This window comes from Colias philodice, chromosome 12, assembly GCF_061535455.1.
Source record: "Colias philodice isolate Cphi_HAF_F1 chromosome 12, ilColPhil1 Martin Lab GWU primary, whole genome shotgun sequence".
In the NCBI taxonomy this organism is placed as follows: Eukaryota; Metazoa; Arthropoda; class Insecta; order Lepidoptera; family Pieridae; genus Colias; species Colias philodice.
In genome coordinates this window covers 4,354,819-4,379,274 of record NC_143097.1, presented here as the reverse complement: position 1 = coordinate 4,379,274, position 24,456 = coordinate 4,354,819, and the positions used below count along the sequence as shown (strand labels likewise).

General features: G+C 33.0%; 1 protein-coding gene and 1 long non-coding RNA gene across 2 annotated transcripts in view; both read left to right on the top strand.

The window, feature by feature from the left end:
- The window catches only part of LOC149483913 (uncharacterized), a 227,323-nt gene that overhangs the window by 140,127 nt on the left and 62,740 nt on the right, over positions 1-24,456 (top strand). The gene's annotated exons all lie outside the window — the stretch shown is intronic.
- Positions 7,798-24,456, top strand: part of Atx-1 (Ataxin 1) — a 32,573-nt gene continuing 15,914 nt past the window's right edge. The window contains exon 1 of the mRNA XM_089701409.1: positions 7,798-8,350. The gene's annotated coding sequence lies outside the window, so the exon portion shown is untranslated. The remainder of the gene's footprint in view (positions 8,351-24,456) is intronic.

Genomic DNA, 24,456 nt, shown 5'->3' with positions numbered 1-24,456 from the left:
ACGGATAGTCGTAGAAGTACGTTCATTGAAGTCTTCATTTATAATAGTAGTCTGTTTAATAGTGTCATTATAATTATATGACATTATCATTAAGGTAGATCAAACGCATAAATAAATCATTATCATGAAGCATCAAGGACGCTTGTCAATCATTAACTTGTAAAGGATGATTGAGATTTTAGACATTCATTCAATTTAATTTTAAAAGGACAAAAATAATTTAAATTTATAAATCATGGATGATACATGACAAAACTTTAAGAATAACAAGGCAAATAAAAACAAAATTTTGAAATATAAGCAACACACTAACAAATGCGAAATACAAAATGATACATATATGAAAAAATCTAATAAAAAAATAGCTTTATAATTTATCAAAATACTGTAAGGAATTCATTTGTTAATTACACGGAATAGACATTGCCCCACACTAGCTAACCTCGTCATTAGTGTAATGACATTTAATTTAAAGTCGACACGCTCTGGATTATACTGGGATTCGTCGATTGACATAAACAAATTACCCGCACAAATGTAGGTCACGTTATGTGCGCCTTGTCGACAAGGAACACTTAATTAGCATTCACAAGAGGTTCAAAGATTGTCGAATCTAAGCTTATTGTCGTAGTTATAATTTTAGAACATGATATTATTCGCAAGAATATGTTTTATTTCTTTAAAAAAGTTCTAATATTCTATTATTCCTTTTCAACATTACCTATACACTAGTACACTACATGTAAATATATCAATTGTGCAACGTCAAATAATCTGTTAGGACGACGTCCTGGATTCAACAATGGGACAATTAATTGCATCGCAGTTTGTGCACGAGGTCTATGACATGTGTACGCACTTTGTTTGCTATTTATAGCGAAAGAAGCCTATGCAGTATTCGAGAGATAATGTAAAAGCTATCCTCCATCAAAAGTATAAGGTACTTTATTCAGTAACATTGTTTAAAGACGTATATTACTGCGAAATCTGGCACGACCTACTACATTTACGCGGATAAAGAATCTGGGGATTATCAACTTGGCGGGTTTATAAGGTTAATTAAATGAAACAACAATATAGGTATAGTTCTCAGAACTGTTTAACCGCAATTTTGTGGTGGCTTCGTGAGTACATTCATGTGTATTCCATTATCCATACGATAAAATATAATAATTAAGTACCTATCATGTTATTAAATGACCGGTTATTCTGAGCTCTGATTTATAATGTTTTTCTTTACTTCATGGAAATATATAATTGAACTTATATTTATTAGCTTTTGTGTTTTACTAACTCCAAGAGAGTCCTCCAACTCTTGATATTATTGTGAGTTATAGCGATAATGATAACCAAAATGTTGTAATAACGTTCGTGTTTTTATGTTCGGCTCCAATAAAAATGATCTATTAAACGTAAGTTCAAAGCGGAGGACAGACGCCGCCGTTGGCTTTAGTTTTATTACAATGATTAATTACATTAATTCGTCGTAGTGCAATCTTGGACTGCTGTAATTAAAATAGCTCGTTGTTAGTTTGCGCTCCCCGACAGAGCACGTCGTGGCGGATTCCTATGATGTGTACATATTTAGCTTTCTTACACAAGAAATAATTGCAGCTTTGCATACGTTTTAAATAGCTGAGCTTAAAAAGAAGAATCATCATGTACGCGTATGGGTGGTTCGGATGACATCGGAATTTTATCGCGCATTGTGAAGGCGCATTAGTTATTTTTAGATCGTTAGACGTGGCATTATCATTGCAATACTGAATATACATATATGATACAATAAATGTTGTATGTTGCTTATTTCAGTAAGTTATGCTTTATGCAAATAATATATTTTTTCAGCTTTAATGCCTTGACTCTAATAGATTTTTTGTGTGTCGAAGCATACCAAAAAACTATTTTTAATTAATCTATAACCCACTTTTACATTTAGTTCTGAATGTACAAAAATCGTCTTTTTGCAATTAAAATGAACATTGTCCAACACAGATCTAAAAATATCATATTAGTTGTATACGTAGTATATTATTATTACTCTGTGATATTAGGTATAAGTCTTTATTACTACCTTATCTGCGTATGCAAAATTATAATCCTAAATAAATATTTTTCAAAATAAAACGAAGATATAATAAATAAAAAATAATTAAAATATAATATACTTGTGTGAGGGCGACGTCTATTGTACATTTGCTAATTAGCCAGAGCTCGCACGACTCTTTGAACTCGAAACTTATTTCAGGCGCATAGCCACGTCCGCGTCTTTCTGGGAAAAATAAAATCTTGACACAAAACCGAGCCGCGGCTTGCCGTCTGTTTACTATGAAACCCGATGTGCGTGGGTTTTTGGATTATAGTTTACATTCCGGTGTGTTTTGCTAATAATTGCTGCGTTAAATATAATTTTGTTTATTATTAATACATTTGCTGTTTGATGTAAATTATTTATTACAGCGATATTACAAAAATTGCACGCTAAAATATTTACAAAAAGAATCGTTACGTAATCTGTGGTTGTATAATCTATGGTAATGCGGTGTGATATTCCTTAATTGAAATTTTAAATATAGAATCCCGTTTTATCAATAAATAAAATAAATTCAAGGATGGTTGGAAGAGTTGATGAATTTTAATATTTTTTTATTTCGTGACCCTGAGTCCACGAGTTGCTTGTTTTTTAATGGAATTTTACTGAACTCGTAACGTTTTTCGCCATGCATTTGGTTGTAAAATAGTAATACATACCTTCATAATAACTAGAAATAAACTACGGTGATGTTATATATCATAATTTATTATAATAGTAATAGGTACACGCCTCAGTCTCGGAGTGTACATTGTATTATGTCTGGCCACTAACAAAAATAGATTAAATGGCAGACGAGAATAGCTCGTTGGTTACGCATTTTGCGCTATTTGTAACGCACAACGCGACACAAACTAGAGAAAAATGTTAGGTTTATTCATTTTAATTAATCGTAACAAGCTTAAGAAAACACATTTCTTAGAGTTAAAAATAGTTTTCACGTAATTAACATTAACATTTATGCGTAAAAAGGAATAACATAAAATTAAGAAACAGTTTAAAATTAACCCGTTATATTTTACGCATAAAATTTTTAATTTATGCGTAGGTATTTATAATTTGGTGCGCAAATAAATGTTTTAATTTGATAAGTTAAGTGTATAAAAAAGGAACTACAAAATTAACCAAACTTCTATCTACGACATCTGTATAACATCACACATTGTTAGCATAAAGACGTTAGATTAGTGACATTTTCTAATACAAGACATTACGGAAGATTACAGCAGGTTATGCAAAAAGTTTCATCAATACTTATCATGAGTGAATTGCGATAAATAGCACCGGGTTGCGTAAATACTGATAATGTAATGTTCACACATAGTGTACGTACGTCAGCTGACATTTGGTCATATAATTATTATATCTTATCAGATTCGGCTTGATACGAAGTCATTGCGCTTGAAACATGAACATTGCAACAAAAAAGCAGTACTGTCTCTCAAGATCGCCTTTTAAGAAGATTGGACTTAATGATATTGGCATTAAAAAGCTTTTATATAAATTGCGAGCAAATAATGAGTCTTATAGAATTTCCAATTTGTATGAAAATCAAAGGAGCAAAAAGTTTACGAGAGACGTTTTCTTTATGAAAGAAAACCAATAATTTATTATTCTTTCGTGTTTTTTATTGCACTAACATGGCGCGGGGCGCCATAATGACACGTTTCATGTAATTTATCTCTTGTTAGAGATAATTAAGACATTTACTAGGAATTATCAATAACTGATGATTGGGTAATTTCTGGAAGTCTTGTCTGTTTGAATATAAGCAAGATGAAGATTGAATTTTAAGATGTTTATTATTTTTAATTCAAGAAGTGGAATTATTAAAACGAAAGTTAAAGTATGCCGTGAATCGTTATGATAGAATACATGTGTATATGTATGATGTATCATATTATATTCCCGGAGCTCTACCTGCATACTTTTCTAATTTTACTAAGGTTTGGTTGTGCTATTTAATTTTTAGCACAGAATACTTAATATGTAGTAGCTATGTTTTTAGTAAACTTTTATGAAAATAAAAAAAAATCATATAAAATATTAATGGTACTCGATATTAAACCCCTCATCTTCCAAAAAATTCAATCAATTGAACAATTGTGCATACAATTGTCAAATTAACTGTAAGCAGCCGAAATACTCAAAAATCTTTCATAAACTATTGATCCGAATCAATACAAACAGCAAATAATGATGACTACATTGTAAAAGTATTATCCATTAAAAATATTATGTATTTTTATTTTTATAATGAACGTAATGTATTTCGATCACGCTGAATAATGATGACATACAATATTTTCATATTAATGTTACATAAAATCAGCCAGGTATTAACTTTCCGAAGGGATTGATATTTATGACTAGTGATATGTGAAAGCAATAATTATAGTGGAAGCGTGGGTTGGCAGACGTCTGGGCCACAGGATCCAAAGGTGAAAAGGGGGGAGGGGGGAGGACGGGAAGAGACAGAGTCAACAAACTGCAATCACTTGCAATACCTTTGCACCCATTTACGCATTACAATACTTTAGATTAGGTGTTTACTACTAATTAAATTGCGTGGTCATCCTAAATTTAAAGAAAAACAATATGACAAAGTAGCATAGTAATGGTTTTTTTATTATAAATAAAATAAGTACATGTTCATGATAATCAAAATTACTCAATCAAAGATATTACTGCAAAATGCCCTATCCTTTTCCAAATTCTTTATGCCTAAATTTATATTTTAGATACTATAAATATTCTTTAAAAAATCCTGTTACGTAAAACGTGTTTTATTACTATTTTAGCACAGTAGTGACCACAAATAGCACACAACCATTTCAACGTTTTATTTTTAACGTTCTCAAGATAATTTAAATAGCAAACAATATATATGTAATTACACAAATATTAGTTCACAGTTCAGTGACATGGTAGATCACCCCGGGGCCACCTGCCGCCACGCTCTGGTACGCGCTTACCCACGCATGTCTGCGAGTGGTCATCATTGTATTATCAATTAGTTTATTTTGAATTTAAATTGCTATTTTCTAATGCAAGGTTTAGGATAGCTGATAGAGACTGCCAAATGCTTCGATAGTTCAATTTTGGTCTATAGTACTACACACTACTACCACAGATCACTAAATACTTATTTTGCTACTACTTACATGTCATCTATAGGTACCAATATATAAGAATTAGAGAATGAATGACGTGCGCTATAAACTGTGTAATTTAGTTTAATTTAGTTTTGATTATTATTATCAAAGACACACAAATCTTCTCAAACGTGGGGATAAATTATTTACCACGCTCTACAAAAAGTATTGAGAAAGCATGTTACTAGTAAATAACAAATAGTTTACATTAATAATCAATTTGTTAATTAAAGAGTGTGTTTTTTTCTAAATCCACTATTCTGTTAGAAAAATATTGTTATGTATTTATTCCAAACATTTTTTGTTTTTCGATGTAAGATATGTAAACACGTATGAGTATACCATTCAAGTTCCTAACTTGAATGGTATATGTCTAAAAAAGTATATTATGTTCAACGTAGAGCTTATATACCTACGGACCTACCAGATAAAAAGAAAGGCTTATAAATTGAAAGGATTATGTATGATAGCTGATAAGCGAGATTGGATAAAAACATAGAAAAACAAGCAAATTAGTAACAGGAGAATCGATTTCAATAGTTTAATACCTAAATTTTCTGAATATATTTTTCGGCCTTGGTATGTTGTGAGTACCGTGCGTAGGCTCTATATTGTAAGGTCACTGCTAAATCGAATTCATAACCAACACAATATTTGTTAATAACAAACTGCTATGAACGTGTTTTTAATCTTAGCGCAAGTATTGCTATATTAATATTTGTATATTACAATCATGTTGTTTGAATAATACCAAATATTCAGTGTATTAAAATATATTTGTAGCGTCTTATTCAATAACTTTGATAACTTTAAGTTTTTCTTAAAACACGTGTGTGTTTTTAAATATCTCATTTACACGTTGTACCTGCAAATTGAATTACTTATACTAAAGTATTTCTACAAGCTGTTATTTAAAAACACAAAATGTGATATTTCAAGTGGTAAATAACGAGATAACAATATAAAGCTATCAAGATCACGGATGGACGTCCTAAATAACCCTTTTACAACTATCTTAATAGTTTTTCTTAATTATTCAACAGCTGCTCTCGACATGAAATATTAACCAGACTATAAAGATATACGAATTTATCAAAGTTTCGTTAAGTAAACATTAATATTTATATGCTTGACGCACGAAGGAGCTAAGTAAAACATGTTTAAGTAGGTATCGCTTGAGGTGTGCGTATCGAATCGATCGATGCCCCTTAAGTAGAGTTCAACGCGTTAGAATTTAAGTTTAAGACCTTTTTTTAAATAAGTTCCCATGTACGAGAAGAAATTTTATCACTTTCAATGATTAATTGGTTGTTTAATATGTTAAAATATAAAAAAATATAATTTGTAAATTCGTTTCTGAGAAACATCGTAAAACGTTAAAGTGAATGTACACTTTAGACAAACGTATTCAGAAAATATTCCAAAAATATAATCCAGCTATACCTCTAATATTATAATGTCCAATATATGTTGTATGGTTTTTATACTGTGATGGAAAAAATGCCACAACGAGTATTTATGTTCTTAAATTTTTAACAAATCATATCAAAAAACATTGAATTAAAACAGAGGTGTGTACCTCTACAATTTTTTATAGTAATATTTTCATATCCAACCTACCTTCCGTGAAATTCAATTAATTCAAATTACCACTAAAAACCAAAACTTTAATATCTTTTAAAACATACCTATTTTATGAATAACATTATATATAAAACAATTTCCAAAATTGGGAGCAGTTAAGTGCAAAAACATACGTGATGAAGATAAGGCCATTCTAAAACTCTAAATGGTTAATCTAGATAAAACGAAGTCCCACAATGGATGTAATAACGTCTATTTGTCCTTAAGGACCGCCTCGCTCCTTTTTAAGGCTTATCTTAGATACCGTTTGTCGAACAATAGGCAGACGTGGATTACACTCGAGTGTACGGCTGCTACTGTAGACTGTAGTATTGCGAAAATCATTCCTCTAGCCTTTGTAAGCTTTTTACAAAAGACAATAAGAGATTTCATGTTTTACGGAATTCGTGACTGAGTCATTTAGTTAATTGTTGATTATCTAACGCTTAAGATGAAGTGAAATTGTTTTAACAAAACATTTCGGTGTAGAAACTTAATTATACGTACACTGTGATATAGATATTTACAAATAACAACTTCCCACTAGCAGTGTTAGTAGTAGCGCAGATTACTAAATATAGTGCTTTTTTTGAGTTAAATCGGACTCTTAAGTATTTCTTGAATAAATAAAAACTCTATTGCTGTCATTTATAGAGACTTATTTTTACAAATTTCACACCACCTTTTTCTCAAACCTGCCAGACAAGTTTAATGTAGAGTTAATAAATGTAGAGCTGTCAATCCATTATTTAAGAAATGTATCAAGATTTAAAAGTTAAAGCATCAGCAGATATTTCCAGTCAATTACTTTCATAAAATTAAACGCATTACAATGTTGCATCACGAGCTGTTGAGGTGTGGCGCCTCGTAGGCCGACGTTGGGCCAAGATTCGGTGGCAACGTTCACGCAGGAATTCATTTAGCTTCGATAAGTGTCCGGTTTCAGTCTGGCACGACGAGCGTTCGTTGCATTTAGTATTTATTCATGTATTGGCCGGGCGCAGGTTCTATGCGCGGGTCGGTGCGGCCCCGGGGGGCATACTTACTACGTGATTAATCCGCGTCCCCCCCGCGCCCTCCCCCTCGCGTGGGCTGAGCGAGGCACGCCGTACGAGCGCCGGGTTTCCTCGTCCCCGCGCCTCACGGCTCACGGCCACTCACTACGCACGGAGCTCCTCGTAGTGCCGCCGCCAGTCGCGCTGCGACCCGCGCCGACGTCGCACCTCGTTCGCGTTTACTTTTATATCATTCATGCTAATCTCCGTTTGATTTTCCTGCTGGGTGACCGCAGTGAGACGCGATACCGCGAGTGCCGAATGTTAGTGGACGTCACGCTCGTGTACTTTTCCATCGGAATCCAAACGCGCCCACAAAACCAGTTCGGAGTGGCGGACGGCGCCTTCGGATGAGATTTGACGTCGCCGTGACCCGCGGCCTGAGATGCTGCGCCCGTGACCGTCTTACGACAGTACCACGAAACGTAAGGATCTCCTCGTTTATGACAGCTGGCGTTATTTTGCCCGTGCGCCTTCCTATTTGCATGGCGATACGAGTGGATTTATTTTCGTCTGGAGAGCGGTTGTGTGAGTGTGGCGAGAGTGTGCGAGCCGGCGAGCGTGTGTAGTGGCCGTGTGTGCGTTCCGTGTTCACTGTTCATCGAGACGGCTACTCCCTGCTGGCCTGTTTTATTTAGGTTGTTTCTGAGCGCGTCGACAACACTCCGCCCGCCGCTCTACATTCTATTCTACCTTCCTCGTACCCATCTCCCCGCTTGGCAATTTAACCCGAATGCCCCATTTTTTTACTCTTTTTACGTTCACATGTGTGATACAGTCTATACGTCTTTATTTATTTGATTTGACGTCATAGTATTTACAATTTATAACGAGATTATTTTCAACAATACCGGTTCAACAATATTCGATAAACATTTGTTTACTCTTCACCTCATTTTGCTACAACCTTCGGAATGTCCTTTTGGAATTATCTACAAAGGAAACCTTTATGAGGTGCTTACTTGACCTTCCATTGACAAAAACAATTGAATTATTAGCATTCATACGGGCTGCAAGCGAATTGTAGGTTGGGACTTGGGACTTCAAATTAGTTAGGAAGTTCATCAATTTGTACATATTTTAAGACGAATATTTAGTATGGTAAAAATCTTAAATAAAAAATTTGAAATAAAAAGCTTTACATAATTTCCCTAACAAGGCTTCTATACTTTACTATATTTTACAATCTTTTGGAGCAGTTAAGATGCAAAGTCGTCATTCCAAGCATTAAAATGACTGTATTTTTTCTAATAAATTAATAAAAAATTCAGGAATTACTAACTAATCAATTTTCATCATAAATACTTTCATCTATATCGTAAAATAATTCACGTCATAAGAATACAATCACCAATATGTTATATTTAACGATTATAGTACAATTACCATTATGTTAAAATTAGAACAAGGAAAAGTACAGAGCACTCTGCCGGCACTTATACATGCGATAAACTTTTAACCTGTCTTACACGAGATTCCCTGTTTACACAATTATTGACATTTATAGTAACATATCTATCCTTTGTATATCAATGCACTAATTAGAACAGTTAACGTAAATAGCTCAAATACGGTTCATAAAATATTATTCCACGCGGTCTTCAAAGAATTTGTAAATTACCTACGTCAGATATTTTCAAAGTTCATTAACATTATCTTATCTTGTATTTTACTATTACTTCAACTCATTATAGCGGCTGCTTAGTTGTCAAATTAAATAAGGATAACATAAATAAAGTATTAGTAAATAATAGACAAAACAACGTTATTTAAATATTATTATACTTAGGTAATTCATATCATTGTAAAATTTACAATCTAACTACATACCTACTTACTAATCGATTTGATACTTTTTATTTAGGTATTTTTAAATAATTAAATGATATTCTATATTGTCGCGTAATAACTTATAACATACCTACACAATGTTTTAATTTACCTTTAAATCGCAAAATTACAGGCATTGGGTGGATTTCAGGCTGTAAATGCCTAATATATTTTTAGCTCTAAATTAGGCAGTCTAGCGTGACGTAAGCATGTGTGTTATGTAATTATTTCCAGTCCAACTCTCACGACCTTCGTTGGAGAATATTACAGAATAATAATTTAATTATGTAATTAATTACTGCATAGTACCCTTGACATATTACGGGTATGGATCTCACATGATACTAACACACATTTTTCCCCATGGAAAATAATTGAATAAGTCATTAGACTTGTATTTAAACTTTTAATTGCTTTTTCTTATACAATGGAGAAATATTGTTCAACAATACAAACAACTAATGTAATATTTAGATTATATTAAAACGTAAACAAAAATTTGACTTATGAATAGGTATTCGAATGTAGGAGTAGGTTAATTTTCCTCGTCATGTGTAGAATTATAAAGTTTTTGTCATAGCAGGTACTTATATTCATAATTCATGAACAATAATAATTTGTTAATTTAAAAATAATTGTAATGCATTTTAAAATAAGCCACAGTTTGTAATGATATAATGCTGTTTTAAAAACTCGTTGTCAATCATGCATAATTATTACGATAAACATGCCTTTACATTTAAATTTTAAACCTTAATTGCATTTTAGTACATAAATAGTTTAATTAATATGAAAAATAAAATTAAAAAATGAGGAATTTGCGCACGTGTAGATAATAATTGTTTAATTGTTTGCTGAGTCTTATCAATTCAAATATTAAATGGTATTTTAAAAGAAAATATGCTCACAGCGATCGTTGTAAACGATAGTATACATAATTACAAAAACAATATTCTTATCTAGCTCTATATAAAAATTAAAAATTATATATCTGAGCATATTTTAAAATTATACTTAGAGCCGATTTTACAATCCTTGCTTAAAATTTATCCGTCCAATAAAGTAGGTATCACACGAACATTTTAAAATGTCACCTGTAAAATGTCAAATACGGACAATTAGAATACGTTTTTGAAATGGTAGTTTAATACGTTATTCGATGAATAAGTTTTAACCAAGGATTGAAAAATCAGCCCTTAGTAAAATAATAAGTTTATTGCTTACCATTTATCTACAAATAAATAAGTAGTTAGCATCAATTCCACTTTGGTGAACTTCTCTGGACCACCTCAGAAACCTTTTATCCATAAAGATATAATCCTTACAAACTCATAAAAAGTCTAAATAAGTAGCAGTTTCATGTCTTGGAAAAACTAGAGGCTCAAGGTAGAGGAGAATTACATTGAAATGTACCTTAGGCCATAATTAATTAACAGGGTCATCGTAGTTCTTTATATTGTGTAAAGGGATACGTAATAGAATAAACGGTCAGATGTCAGATAAGAAACGGGTTGCAAAGAAAACAAAGACTTATATCTTGCACTACGCTACACACAATATTTTCCATGTGTGCGTAGAGTATTTGAGTATGTGCATTTATCAAACGAGCCACCGCCTACGTTGTGATATAATCTGCTATCTGTTACCCTTAATACCTAACCAATATTATGTTTTTCAATCTAGTGAATATGAATCACTTAATATGCGTCAAAATATTACCATAGTTTTAGTTTTAAGTATAAAAAAATCTAAATTTTTCATAATTTTCATATTTTATGTTTTATGTCATCATCAAGTTTTCTGTTTCTTTCTTTCTAATGAAGTCCTGAAGAATGAGGATGTAGATTGTAGAGTCTAAGGTAAGGTAAGGTATGTAATTGTGAATTGAGGACTAAAAGACCTTTTGAATAAACTGAATTTAGAATAAGATCATAAAATTTAAATTAGGGATGTAACGATACCGATACCGATACCGATATATCGGCCGATATATCGGCAAGCCGATATATCGGTATCGCCGATAATAAATCAACCGATACCGATATTTTTTTATTAAATTCTTTCTTTTCTTTTATGTTTTTGCATTGTATTCATTCATATTGTTTTATTTATGTTTCTGTAATAGTGTTAAGGAAGAGCGGAACCTCCTGACACAAGCATTTTATTTGCTTACTAGGAGTGCTCCAATCACAAATTTGTTTATGTAAAGGAAAGAAATAAATAATTTTGAATATTTTTAATTTTTAACGTGATAACGTTTTTAAAATCGTTTAAGTCGGATGACATGTTCATAAACTTGTGTCACACCAAAACCTCATGAGCGCGATCGCAGGTATAACGAGAGAGAGACGGACCGATCTCCCGTTTCATCTCGAGCGTTGCCACTGCATTATGTTATCACGTAAACATCTCGATCGTAAACCTACTTTACAAACAACCAATTTTTTTGATATCAAATAATTCAAAAACCCGCGCCCAATGAACGATGCGGGAGGCCGCCCGCGCGTGCGCACTTTGTTTTCTGAAAAAACTCTACCAATAGTAAACTTTTATTAGGTACTGATTGTATGTGTATTACTTAAAGTATAACTGACTTCGTAAAATAATAATACTAAAATAAATGGTTTTGTTGTTTTTTGATTTGGCATTTTTATTTAAAAGAATACGATTAACAGTTGTCTCTGTTAAATGTTGGTAACTTTTTATGCATAATTCACTATTTATTTTTCTACCAAGCCATCGATATCGGTATCGGTATCGGTATCGCCGATACATTACTACAAATATCGGTATCGGTATCGTATCGGCAAAATCATGTATCGTTACATCCCTAATTTAAATCATTTGAACACTCCAATTATACAAAAAGAAATATAAGTATCCACAGTCCGCTCTTTCTGGTTTCTTTATGTTTATTTAAAAAGCCTTCATTTAAAAGCGGTTTGAATTGAAACAATGACTGGCGGTTCGTTAATAAGATAAAAAATATGGATTATGTTACGGTTATCGTGAACTCTGCATTGAAAAGAATAATTTTCTCACGGCTGAAAGAACGGTATTATATTCCTATAATATGTCAACATTAAAGCTTGTATGACCGTACGTGACCGTACTGTTTCGTATTTCTTGTATATTAAATACTGGTGTTATCGTTTCTACAACAGTTCCACTTAATGCATAGCAATACAATTACTAAAGTTATCGCTAAATGCACTTTGTGAGAGAATATCTGACTTTCATGAAATTTCAATTATTGTCTACCGATTATAAAACGAGTATTTTTAATCGAATGCTAATGCATTTACTGCCTGGTTTTTGTACAATATTTAATAAAATAGATATGAAGAAATGTGAGCATATAACCAAAGGCTTTTAATGATTCTAGAGTATACTTGTTTGAATATGTCATCTCGTATTTCCTGGAAGTGATATTAGTTTGTATAGAAATGTAGAGTTAAGAGAGAAAAATAAAAAAAAAACATATTAAAATTTAAAACCATCTAGAGAGAACTAAAATGTTAATATCATTTAGTATTTAAATCTACACGGTAATTAAAAATATAATTATTTGTTAATTTTAAGTAACAAGGACATTTCGCAATTATTTACATTATTCGAGCTTCCATTTTCGCAAACAATTTAAAATAGTTCATATCCTCTTCCCTCCTTCCCTCTCACTTCATATTATAATATCGAGCATACCTTATCAGTCGATTCCGTGAAATAAACAATAGTGAGTTACAAAATAATTTGCATTTAAATTCATAGCAGACATTGTTGTGTTGTAAACAATATGCTGTGATGAGCTGTTTACCAATACGGCCCTTTAACTGTTTGTTTGTATGTGTTACCTTTGCTATGGGTTAGTGCGAAATAAACAAATAAGGTTACCTCAGCATAGCAACAGTTAATTATGCATCATGTTTTATATTTAAAGAGTAATAAAAACCCAAATCTGCAATTACCTGATGTATCTTGATTTTGGTTCGTTTTCCTTTTGCATTTATAATTGGCAACATTTTATAATCTACAAAGTTTATGCAAACATATTTATTGGATGAGGTCATATATTTAGCTACAAAATATATCCTTTTGTCGGCAGTTTCAAACAAACTGGTGCAACTACGTGGTATGGAATATGGACGTCGTGATACGATTTCACGTTTTTCTATTTAAAAAGTATATTCGTATGATTTGGATTAAGTAACCGGTTACATTCACAGGTCTAATCAATGAGTGGCCTGCGCCGGCACAAATTACGTCACAGCTTTCGCTGCAGTGGCGAGTGTTTGCGAAATATATGCCTTATGCAATAATGTGATACGCAAATTCATCAGAGTATGTACAATGCATCTTGTGTTGGCAATCGGGAAACGTGTCATTGATATTTATATTGGACTTATAAATGTATCGGTGGAGAAAGATATACGGCTCTCTCACCCGGATAACTTTCTTACTATTTTCTTTTCTACAGGAAACAATAAGCTGAAAGGTTTAGGCAATCTTCTTAAAGCAATCTATCATTTCAATGCTATAGCAATCTTTTACACACACTGTTTACATAACTTTTCGCTATCAGCTCGCATAAAACTCTTATGTGATGATACGAAAATAGCAATCGGAATGACTCAATGAACAACATTTTAGAATATTTTTGTGATGTAACTCTGAACACACACAAATTGTGAATAACGAATAACAACCGTGAAATAAAGTAAGTTTGCATATACGTGTACATATTATTATTATCTTTATAAATTTTCATTATTTGTGTAACTGATAGTACAAAGTTATAGTACCTACTTATATAATAAACACAAATGAAGTCTTATCAACATGACTATTATCTCAAGATACAGTCACAAGTGTAATACTTTTATCGGATAGCCACCATTCATTATACATTTATTCAGCAGATAACGAAATACATTTGATATACTATCTCTTATTATTTTAGGAACTCTGATTAAATTGTTATCCCAAGATCGTGAAAGACAAATATCAGGCCGCAAAATTCTAGGCATAAAAGGTCAGAGGCTTCGTATGCTTGGATAAATAATTGGCCTCGGTGTATCTAATTTTCTCAACAAGTAACAATACATAAGTCATAAACATAATAAAAATATATAAAAAGAGATTATAGATTTACCTCTACTTATTGTATAAGATTGTAAATAAATATAGATAGATATCTCTTATGCCTCTTGTCGATTCTAAATCCCACCTACTCAAGGTTTATTAATAATATAATGATATAAAAAATACACATACACACTTAAAATAGATGTTTTCATTCATTACCACAGTATCAGTTTTATATTAGGTACATATTACACTACTCAAAACAAAATAGGGCCCACCTACACTTATCTCAAAGTTTTGCCTACACGTAATTTATAGGGTAGTTATTGGGGTACTTGAGTATTCCCTTACGTTGTTGACATGTTAACGAAACTTTATTGCTGTTTTAACTATTCTTTTTAATGTTATTCTCAAGTGGGCATCGACCACACGTGACGATCGTCGAGTGCGTGTATGGAGAAGGGAAGGTGAACGTTTTTCTGAACCTTGTGTCCACGGAACTGACCGATTTGGAGGTCCAAGCGTCATGGTGTGGGGCGGCATAAGCCTACATGGCAAAACGGAGCTCGTAGTTCTTGATGTAGGTACCGTGACTGCTACTATACCTATGTCGAACGGGTCATCCAGCCTCACATGATCCCATTTTCACAAAGAATTGGCGAAGAATTCATCTTAATGCAAGATAATGCCCGCCCACATACAGCCCGTATCACTCAAAGAGCACTCTCTGATGCCAATATAAGAGTTCTGCCGTGGTCAGCCATGAGTCCTGACCTCAATCCAATAGAGCATATGTGGGATCAATTAAAAAGGAGCGTCAAAGCAAATATCAGGAACGTAAACAGCCAACAAGATCTCATAAATGCTCTTAAAGTCTGTTGGGAGCAAATACCTGACGAAAATGTAACCCATTTGATTGAAAGTGTCCCAGATAGGCTCAGAGAGTGCATACGGAGCAGAGGGGGTCCCACACGCTACTAATTACAAAATAAACCAGATTTTTTTGTTAATAATGGTTTTATTGAAACTTTTGTCATGTGTCTTATTTGTGCAATTTTTCTCTAATACTGTTAATTTTGCATAATTTTCATAAAATCGCTAATTTTTGCTTAAGTTTACGTTAAAACAATTGTCCTACACCTTGTTCGTTTGTACCCATTCATAAAATAAGAAAAAAGTGAAGAGTTTTTACAACACAGCAAAAAATCAGGGTGGGCCCTATTTTGTTTTGAGTAGTTTAGATTCATCTAGGCTAAGGATTTAATAATCTTTATAAGAGATTAATTTAGATTATGGATATGAATTAAAATAATCAAATCCTGTTACAATATTTCACGCTTTCGTAAATTGATTTTTGTTTATACGCTGAAAATAGAAGCGTTAATGTAAGTACAAGAGATAAACATAGATTTGGCAGAATATAGAGCTTAGAAATCGTTTATTTAAAGATATTCTTTATTTTATAGCAAAAAATAATGATTGGCATCTGAAATAGTTAGTCATTCATGTGTTTAATATTCTTTATTCATCTTCTAAAATAAAATATGGATGAGGCAACGCGTAGCCTTTTATAACATGTAGAAACATGTTGAATATGAAAAGCGGTACCTACTTATAACGACTTTCAAGGCAGACTCTACCTGCGGCGGCTATAACTACGAAAGCTATTTTAGTATTTTGCCACGTGATAAATTGTAATCAAATAAAAAGAGAATGAACAATGGTATAAAATAGATAAAAGTGTATACTTTTTTCTTTGTTTAGCGGTGGTTCTACTTATTAGTAGCGATATAACTAGTAGCCTCGCCACAAATCTTCAATACTTTGACAATACCATAAAAAACGAGGCAACAATCAATCTTCATGTAAAAATAGCTTGAACGAATTCCCCTGGCGTTCAAAAAACTACGTTAATCTACTTGAAAATGTTTGAATTGTAACGGCGATGTGGCAGGCGATATGCTGTGGCCTTGCGGTTTCACGTGTAGGTAGGCTGACGTCACACACGCATAGCGTTCAAGTTCAATGTTGGATATTAATTTCACCGTGGCTTACCAACGATAACGCTGTGATAAGTTTCAGGGTCGTTCTGACCCCTTACAAGTCTACATTTATAATAAGGAACCTAAGGGTGTATTTTCCACCAGTAATGTGCGACACATCCTCGCACATAATTGTTGGAAAAGCGCCCATACGCTGTGATAAGTTTCAGAGTCTTTCTGACCCCTCAAGTCCACATGTATAAGGAATCTAATGGTTTGTGCATTGTGATTTGTGAGTCAGACACGATCTTAGATTTGACAATATCATGTATTTTTATTGTCTAATAATTATTATAGTAGGTGGCATGTAAGACTTATTCAAGCGGGCAAGGCAATTGCGTTTTGGAAGGTTATGTCAAGGTGGTGTAGTTCAGAGCCAATAGGTTTGGTTATTGGAAAACCTATTAGAAGAATTTGCTTCATTTTTATTAATTGTGCTTATCAGTTTTATTTTTCAAAAATGCTTTGTATTCATTATAACTCTACACATTACTACTTTATCGAAATTTATAAATATTAATTGTATCAGATAATAACATTTCATGTTTGTATTACTTTTTTAAATAAAATACTTATTGTGTAAGTAGGATATAGCAAGGTCACAGCGATAAGCAACAGTAGAAAGACATTTCAATATATTTAGAAATGTAGAGCTCGATAAACGGTGCATATTAATTTCCACCTAATTTAATATTCATATAAATGCAAATAGCCTCTTTTTCAGCAATAATTGATTTTATATACATACGAAATACAGTCTCAATGCCATCTGTGTATATAAATATGTATATAGTGATGATCTCATAAATTACTTTTTAATTGATAATTTAAACATATATACAAATTGGATATTCTGACGTTTTACTTGTGATATTTGGTATCATTCGATGCTTACAACTTAATGCATTCTGCTTCAGTCTGTCCGATTCTTGCAAACTAATTACTATTATATAATCATGAATCATTCCGAGAATCTGATCTATCGAAAAATATTTTGATAATAAAGATAAAAAATAAAATATTATACTTAAAATTCATAAAATAGCTTACACTGCCTACGCAGAATTACCGTTTGATTAATAAATATTCCGGTGTTCTAAGAAAAATTCGTTGTGATAACAACAGCACGCGTTTTGTCCAACTACCCCACTTCCCTGAAACGCGCGTGCGCATTCTGTTCACTACATTGTCTGTTGCCATACGCAGTACGGCGTACGCACGTCATTCAATGTACAGCTACTATATTATAGTATTATAATACATATCAATGTTCCTATCAAACTTACCACTGCTTTTATTGTCAGATATACATTTAACAACAATAATTCGTTTAAAGTATAAGAATAATAAGATGTTTGAGAATGCAGTGCTTTAAATATGTACATAGATTTTCGTTTACATGTTCTTATAATAAACATATCGTCCAGCATCTCAATTCAGAAACAAATTTGAAAACAAGTGAAATGAAACACAAGTGATTAATATAAATATAAGTTCAAAGTTGAACAATATTGTGTTAACGATAATACTGTTTGTAGCAAATTTTGTTTTCATGTACTCAAAGATATCGAGGTCGCCAGAATGACTACTGTATGTGTGGAGATAACAGGGACCACAGTTTATCGCTAATGCTTCAATATTAATTATTATAAATAACGAAAATTGAAAACTAAATTTCTAGTCTAGCTCTCTTCATGGTTAGCTGAATAGATGACTTGGCTCTTGACAGTGAAGGCTTTGCGCTACTATCTTACCGCAAACAAAATGTAGTAAAATATTACCTACATTAAAACCTAGTGTCTGATTAATATTATTAAATACATAAATAATTCTTGAAAACAGAAGTAGAGAATATTTTATAGCACTCTTGAAACATCTGTGTACTTTAGTTATCGATCCAATATTTATTAATAATGATAATTTGTAACGTCGGTGTTGACATTTATTTCTCATAAATCTAATAACGTCCAGACAGCGGGTTGAGTCGGAAAAACGTGTAGTTTATTTTTATTTCGATTACATTATAAATTATAATCACTTGATCCAATATGGAGCCATTCCGTTAGGGTCACTTGATATTTACAAACGTACACAGTAACAGAAACTGTTTACTCAGAATTATCTTATCCATGCAACGTGATATTGTTATACATAATATATGAAAAATACTTAAATATTCGGTAACTAGGCGGAAAGTAAGTGCACGTGAGCATGTTTTTGATGAGCGTTAATAATGTACCATGAAAAAAATTTTTTTTCTTGTTATTTTACATTGAGTATCACCTGAAAATACGCATAACTATTGATTACTGTTTTATTTATTATGCTATTAGTTTAACCGTTTTTGTTATTGTCATATTCTCATTGATAATAATAGGTATAACAGAGATAACGAAGTTATTATGGAAACAAAATCAAACATGATGTGTTACTTCATTAGTAGGTATAATGTATTTTTTTTTATTATAATATGTATAATAAGTTACCAAGAATCTAATACAAGTTATCCGCACAAAAAGTAAATACTTCAAGAATTAAAATAACCCGTCGCCAGTCGATACGTACTTGGAAATCCCGTGCATTTGTTAAGAAAATCCTACATTAGTTTCCATTAGATATCTAAACGCAACGCTTGTTGAATCAAACATGTAGTGAATACGAAGGCTTCTTAGCATACAAACGTTGGTAAATCCTGCAGGTGGCTTAGTCACGCGGTAAGTCAGATATGCCATTAATATTCCGAAAAGGCAAACTTAGAATACGCGTGTTGCACTCACGGTTAGAATGTATAACGACAAACAATAACTGTTCACACGAGGTCAGAATTGATATGTTTGCATATACGAAATAGGACATGCGAATTGTAATAATTTCAATACAGATCCACGCCGCAAATATGGCGCACGCCTGCGTTACGTGAGACCTGCCAATGCGCTCGCTGCGGCCGCTGTCTGATCGCGATTCCAAGTATTTTAATCGGGAATGAATAAACGAATATAACAAAACAATCCTGGCAACTCTATATTGTATAGAACACTTGCCAACGTCGCTCCGTAGGCGACCAATTGATTGATCCCTTACTATTGCAAGCCCCATTTTTTGTGTTCATGAATTCCATTTCCGATTGATATTTGACAATATTTTTTGTTACATTATGTACATAACGACACAAATTTTTCTTTAATTACCATCTCCGAAACTCATTAACCACTCCAATGTACCGAAAAATGAGTAAAACTCGTACGAGTGTAATAATTATTGAATTAATTTGACGTCAGTGTGGCTACTGTGTGTGTGATTGCCAATTAACTGATCGTTTCATTGATTGAATATGTATTCTGTGGCGATTCAACTTAAGTACTTTATTATGCCAATTTACGAGAAGCACGGCGACCATTTTGAATTTATTTTTATTGAATTATTTATGTAGTTACTGTTTGTTTACTATTAGGATGCCATGTTACGTAATCATTTTGTTAAGTTATTGTTTTTTATGTAGTAGGTAATCTTTTGAAAAAAATAGAGCATTATTCTCATTTTTTATAGATAAAAATATATGAACGGACACAGTAAACATGGAATTTGTCATAAAATAATATTTTAAATACCAAGCATAATTTAACACATTATTAGTTATTACAATTTCAATAATGTGCAATGTCTGTTTTCATTTCTATGTCACTAAATTGTTGTGTGGTAACCAAATGTAAGAAATATAATTCGCCAATCAATAATTATTTATCTTGCATACGTAAAGTAAAGGGTTTTGGAGGTTCGCTGTATAAGGTCATCTTATTTCATCATGTCGTTATCGATTTCAATTTTAATTAACACTACCTACCCGAAATCTTGTTTAAGGAGTTTTGATAAGATCTGGTTCATGTAATCTACACCTATTTAAACATTAAGCATGCCCATTATGTATTCATAGTTTAATTTAATTACCCGTTTACTTTCGATATGATTACTGATTGAATCATATTTTATTATAAATAAAAACTATACTTGTGACCGAATTACCTTTAAATTACTTTTATTTTAGGAGCTATTTAATAACCCGTTCTTTGATGAAACTTTGATTTTTCCAATTAGCATAACTTTTTTGTTAAAATTATAGCTTTCAACTCTCTTGAATTACCTACTGTTTTAGGTCGTAAAAGCAAATTTTAATTAAAGTTGGCAGATCTAAATTCTGAAAGCGTCTACTGCATACTAATGGAGGCTGCGAAATTTTTAGACAATTGGGTCATATCTGTTAGTGTATAAATGTTAGGGTGGAAGAGCTGAATGGATATTCACTCTGATTTATTAGTGCCTATATATATGTATTTGACCGCGTCTAATAAAGTTCATCTAAATTAGAGGCTTTTAGTGTTTAGCTGTGGGCGATGGACAGCTCTTATGAAAGCGCATAATTATTATGAAAATTGAGATTTAACAAAAAAAATGCGAGACATTTAGATCTTGATAGCAACTGAATACCCGATACAGATAAATGTTATCAATCTTCAATTTATCTCATGAATTGTCTCCATAATACCGTAGCGATATTTTCTGAGAACAAATAAACTGTAATGAACACTTTACTAACACTGACAACACTGCGTCGTGTAATTGTATTTATTTGTTACGTGCCTGGAAGGTATAGAAGCTTATTATCGGCTTATAGAATAGTAGGTATTTATTTATTTGTAAAATAGTTGTGAGAACATAAAGTGACTGTGACAGGCAGCCGCGTAGGCGCCAGCATCAGTATTCGGGCAAAAACGCCATTCATTCTCTACCAAAATGAATCCATTTATCATGATCCAATGCTATAAAGAGCAGCATTGCAATTACCTAGATTTAAAAGAGTATTAGCTAATAGCTCGTCGGTCGATGAACTCTCTAATTAATGTTAATGTGACAGCAATTCGATACAAATTTATCGCCGGTTTATTTAAACATGAAATCAACCGTGAAATTTGTTACAAACAACTTTCTTCCCGCAGCCTAAATATGTTTGTGTACATTATACATCACGATGTTTATTTTGACGATACCAATTTCCACGTTTATTAGTCGTGTTAGATGCTGTTTCTTAAACGGTTTCACAGTTTGATGGCGCCTGTTACCACTGATCGTTCACACGTAGTAGGATGTGTGGCTGCGTGGGCGCTGGCTCTTGTGACACGCCGGCCACGGGCCAGCGCTCAGTAGTCCACGACTCGGCATATTGACGAGTATGCAAATATAGCAGTGTCCGCGTACCGAACGTCCGCGTCGCGGCATAGTGTAGGCGGGGTTGTTTGCCTCCACTCTATTGCGTGATCCACTCAATAAAACTGTTGTTAAGACTCCAAATTGCTCGCAACTAACGCCCGCTTCGCGCAAATTGTATCCGTGAATTTTCACGAATCGCCGTATCGCCATTTATTCGACTTATCACATTCTGCATAGGTACTTAAACCTCATTTACTAGTATAGCGAGTAAAGGTTTTATTCACGGATAATTATCTTGCGAAACTTTTAGCGTTTAGGTAGAACTGTGCCAGTTTATTGAAAGTGTGTAATATAAATGCTGCGTTATTGTAATTAGTACTATTGCAAGACAATTAAGACGTCAGCCTTCTTTTTGTAGCGAACGAGGCGACGAAGCAACTTTGTTGAAACAGGGAGTTACGTAATGACTGTCGCGTGACTAGACGCCCGTTCATTCAACACCACGAAAGCTTACTAATTTTGCTCCTTGTCTTTCTGCAAATAATATATCATTAGCGATGTCAAGTATGAACATCATTGTTACTTTTCGTAGAATTACATGGAATATTGTTATATCTCTATGATACTAATAAGGCCATCAAAAATGATGGCCTTATTTTCTGTATTGTGAAAATGTGGCACAATTTTGTCTTTTTAATCACTTTCACGTTAAATTGATGAAAAAAGATAATTACATTTCATTATTGAGTAAATTTGTTTTCAACAACTGAATAGGTACCGACGTCAATAATGACATTGTATGCAGCTATTACATAAAACATCATTAGCGTAAGTACCGCCACCGTCTTCTAAAGTAATTTACGATTTCGTCTATTTATTGGACTTCCGTTAGCATTTGCATAAACATCTAGTAATGTAATTATTAGGAAAGCCAGTAGCGTTACGACAGCTGTAGACAACAGGTGCGATGTTCGGCATCACAAAGCACGCCGTCAAGCCGCTCATTAATAAACAGACGTACGGACGCGTTCATAATATTTGCGTCTACGAATATTGCCAATTTTCCCAATGTGCCAATTGCTAGTTGGCTATCCTCCATGTTTCATCCTCCAACTCTATTATACAATGCAGGTAGGTACTTCACGCCTACTTCTTCTAAGCCACAAACATCTTTGATGCTAATTATGCATAGTTAACGTTATTTACATTTGTTCTAATTCTACGTACATTGTTAGTGCCGTAGTCATTCTGCAATAATTTAATTATTTAAATGTTACGTTTACCTCGAATCATTCAAAGCAGTTACAATACTTAACAATACATATACATATGTACTATATAAATGAATTACAAAGCGATATTTTAGAACCGGTTTAAGAATGAAGGTTTACAAAGGTAACAGTAATGAGCTTAACTAGATAAACTCACGATTGCACCAATCACGAATCACGATCCTATCGATACGTAATTTCATAGTAATTTGCTTAAATTGGTCTAGCAATGTAACTGATAGTTTACGTTACAGTTACGGTGTACGATATGAAAGTATTGTTTCAGCCTTCTGTGTTTAAACAATAGTGAAGTCGTAATAAAATCTAAAAATAAATGCCTAGTGTTCAGCGTGCCTGTATAACGATCGTTTATTTTTTAATAGATGGTCATAATGAGCGGACTGCTCAAAGATATTACAAACAAAGAAACTGCTCTTTATTTATAACAATAACAGCAAACTCTGAAAATGAAAACACTCACTTATCCTTATAATAAAAGTACATTGTAAATAAGCATGTACATAATATCAATTTCAAGTAGAAATTTCGTAAGATGAACGCCCAATCTCAGTAAAAGCTATCGGAGTCTAGTACATACGGGTCGTAAGATGCGAATCGGAGGCAATAGTGGAAGTAAGCCGGCTTGTAAATTGCGCACTTAGGGTCACCAGTCACCATTTGAGTAAGAAAGGTAAACACATAAAACAGTAAACAGAAATAGCTCTACACAAAATGTTGACAACATACAGTGTATTTCATAAGCTTTTCTGGTTCAAGTGTTCTTGTTTTTCTAAATCCAATAATATGCAAAAATATTTCATTATGTAGGTGAAAATTTCGACCCAACGTTAACTACGTTGGGTCGAAATTTTCAATACGGTGACGGTACATGAAATGTTGTGCTATATTTATCCCCGCTGGCAACCCTGGGGCAAGCAGGCTGCGGGGTGCAAGGGGACGGGGTGTCTGGGGGCTAGCTGGGTGGCTCTAGGGGTCGGGTGATAAGATGCGGTGTGAATGGTTACGGCAAGGTCACGGACGCCGGAAGTGGGTTACGGGCGCCCTATCGACCGCACCGCCTCAGATTTGCAATGTTATTATTTA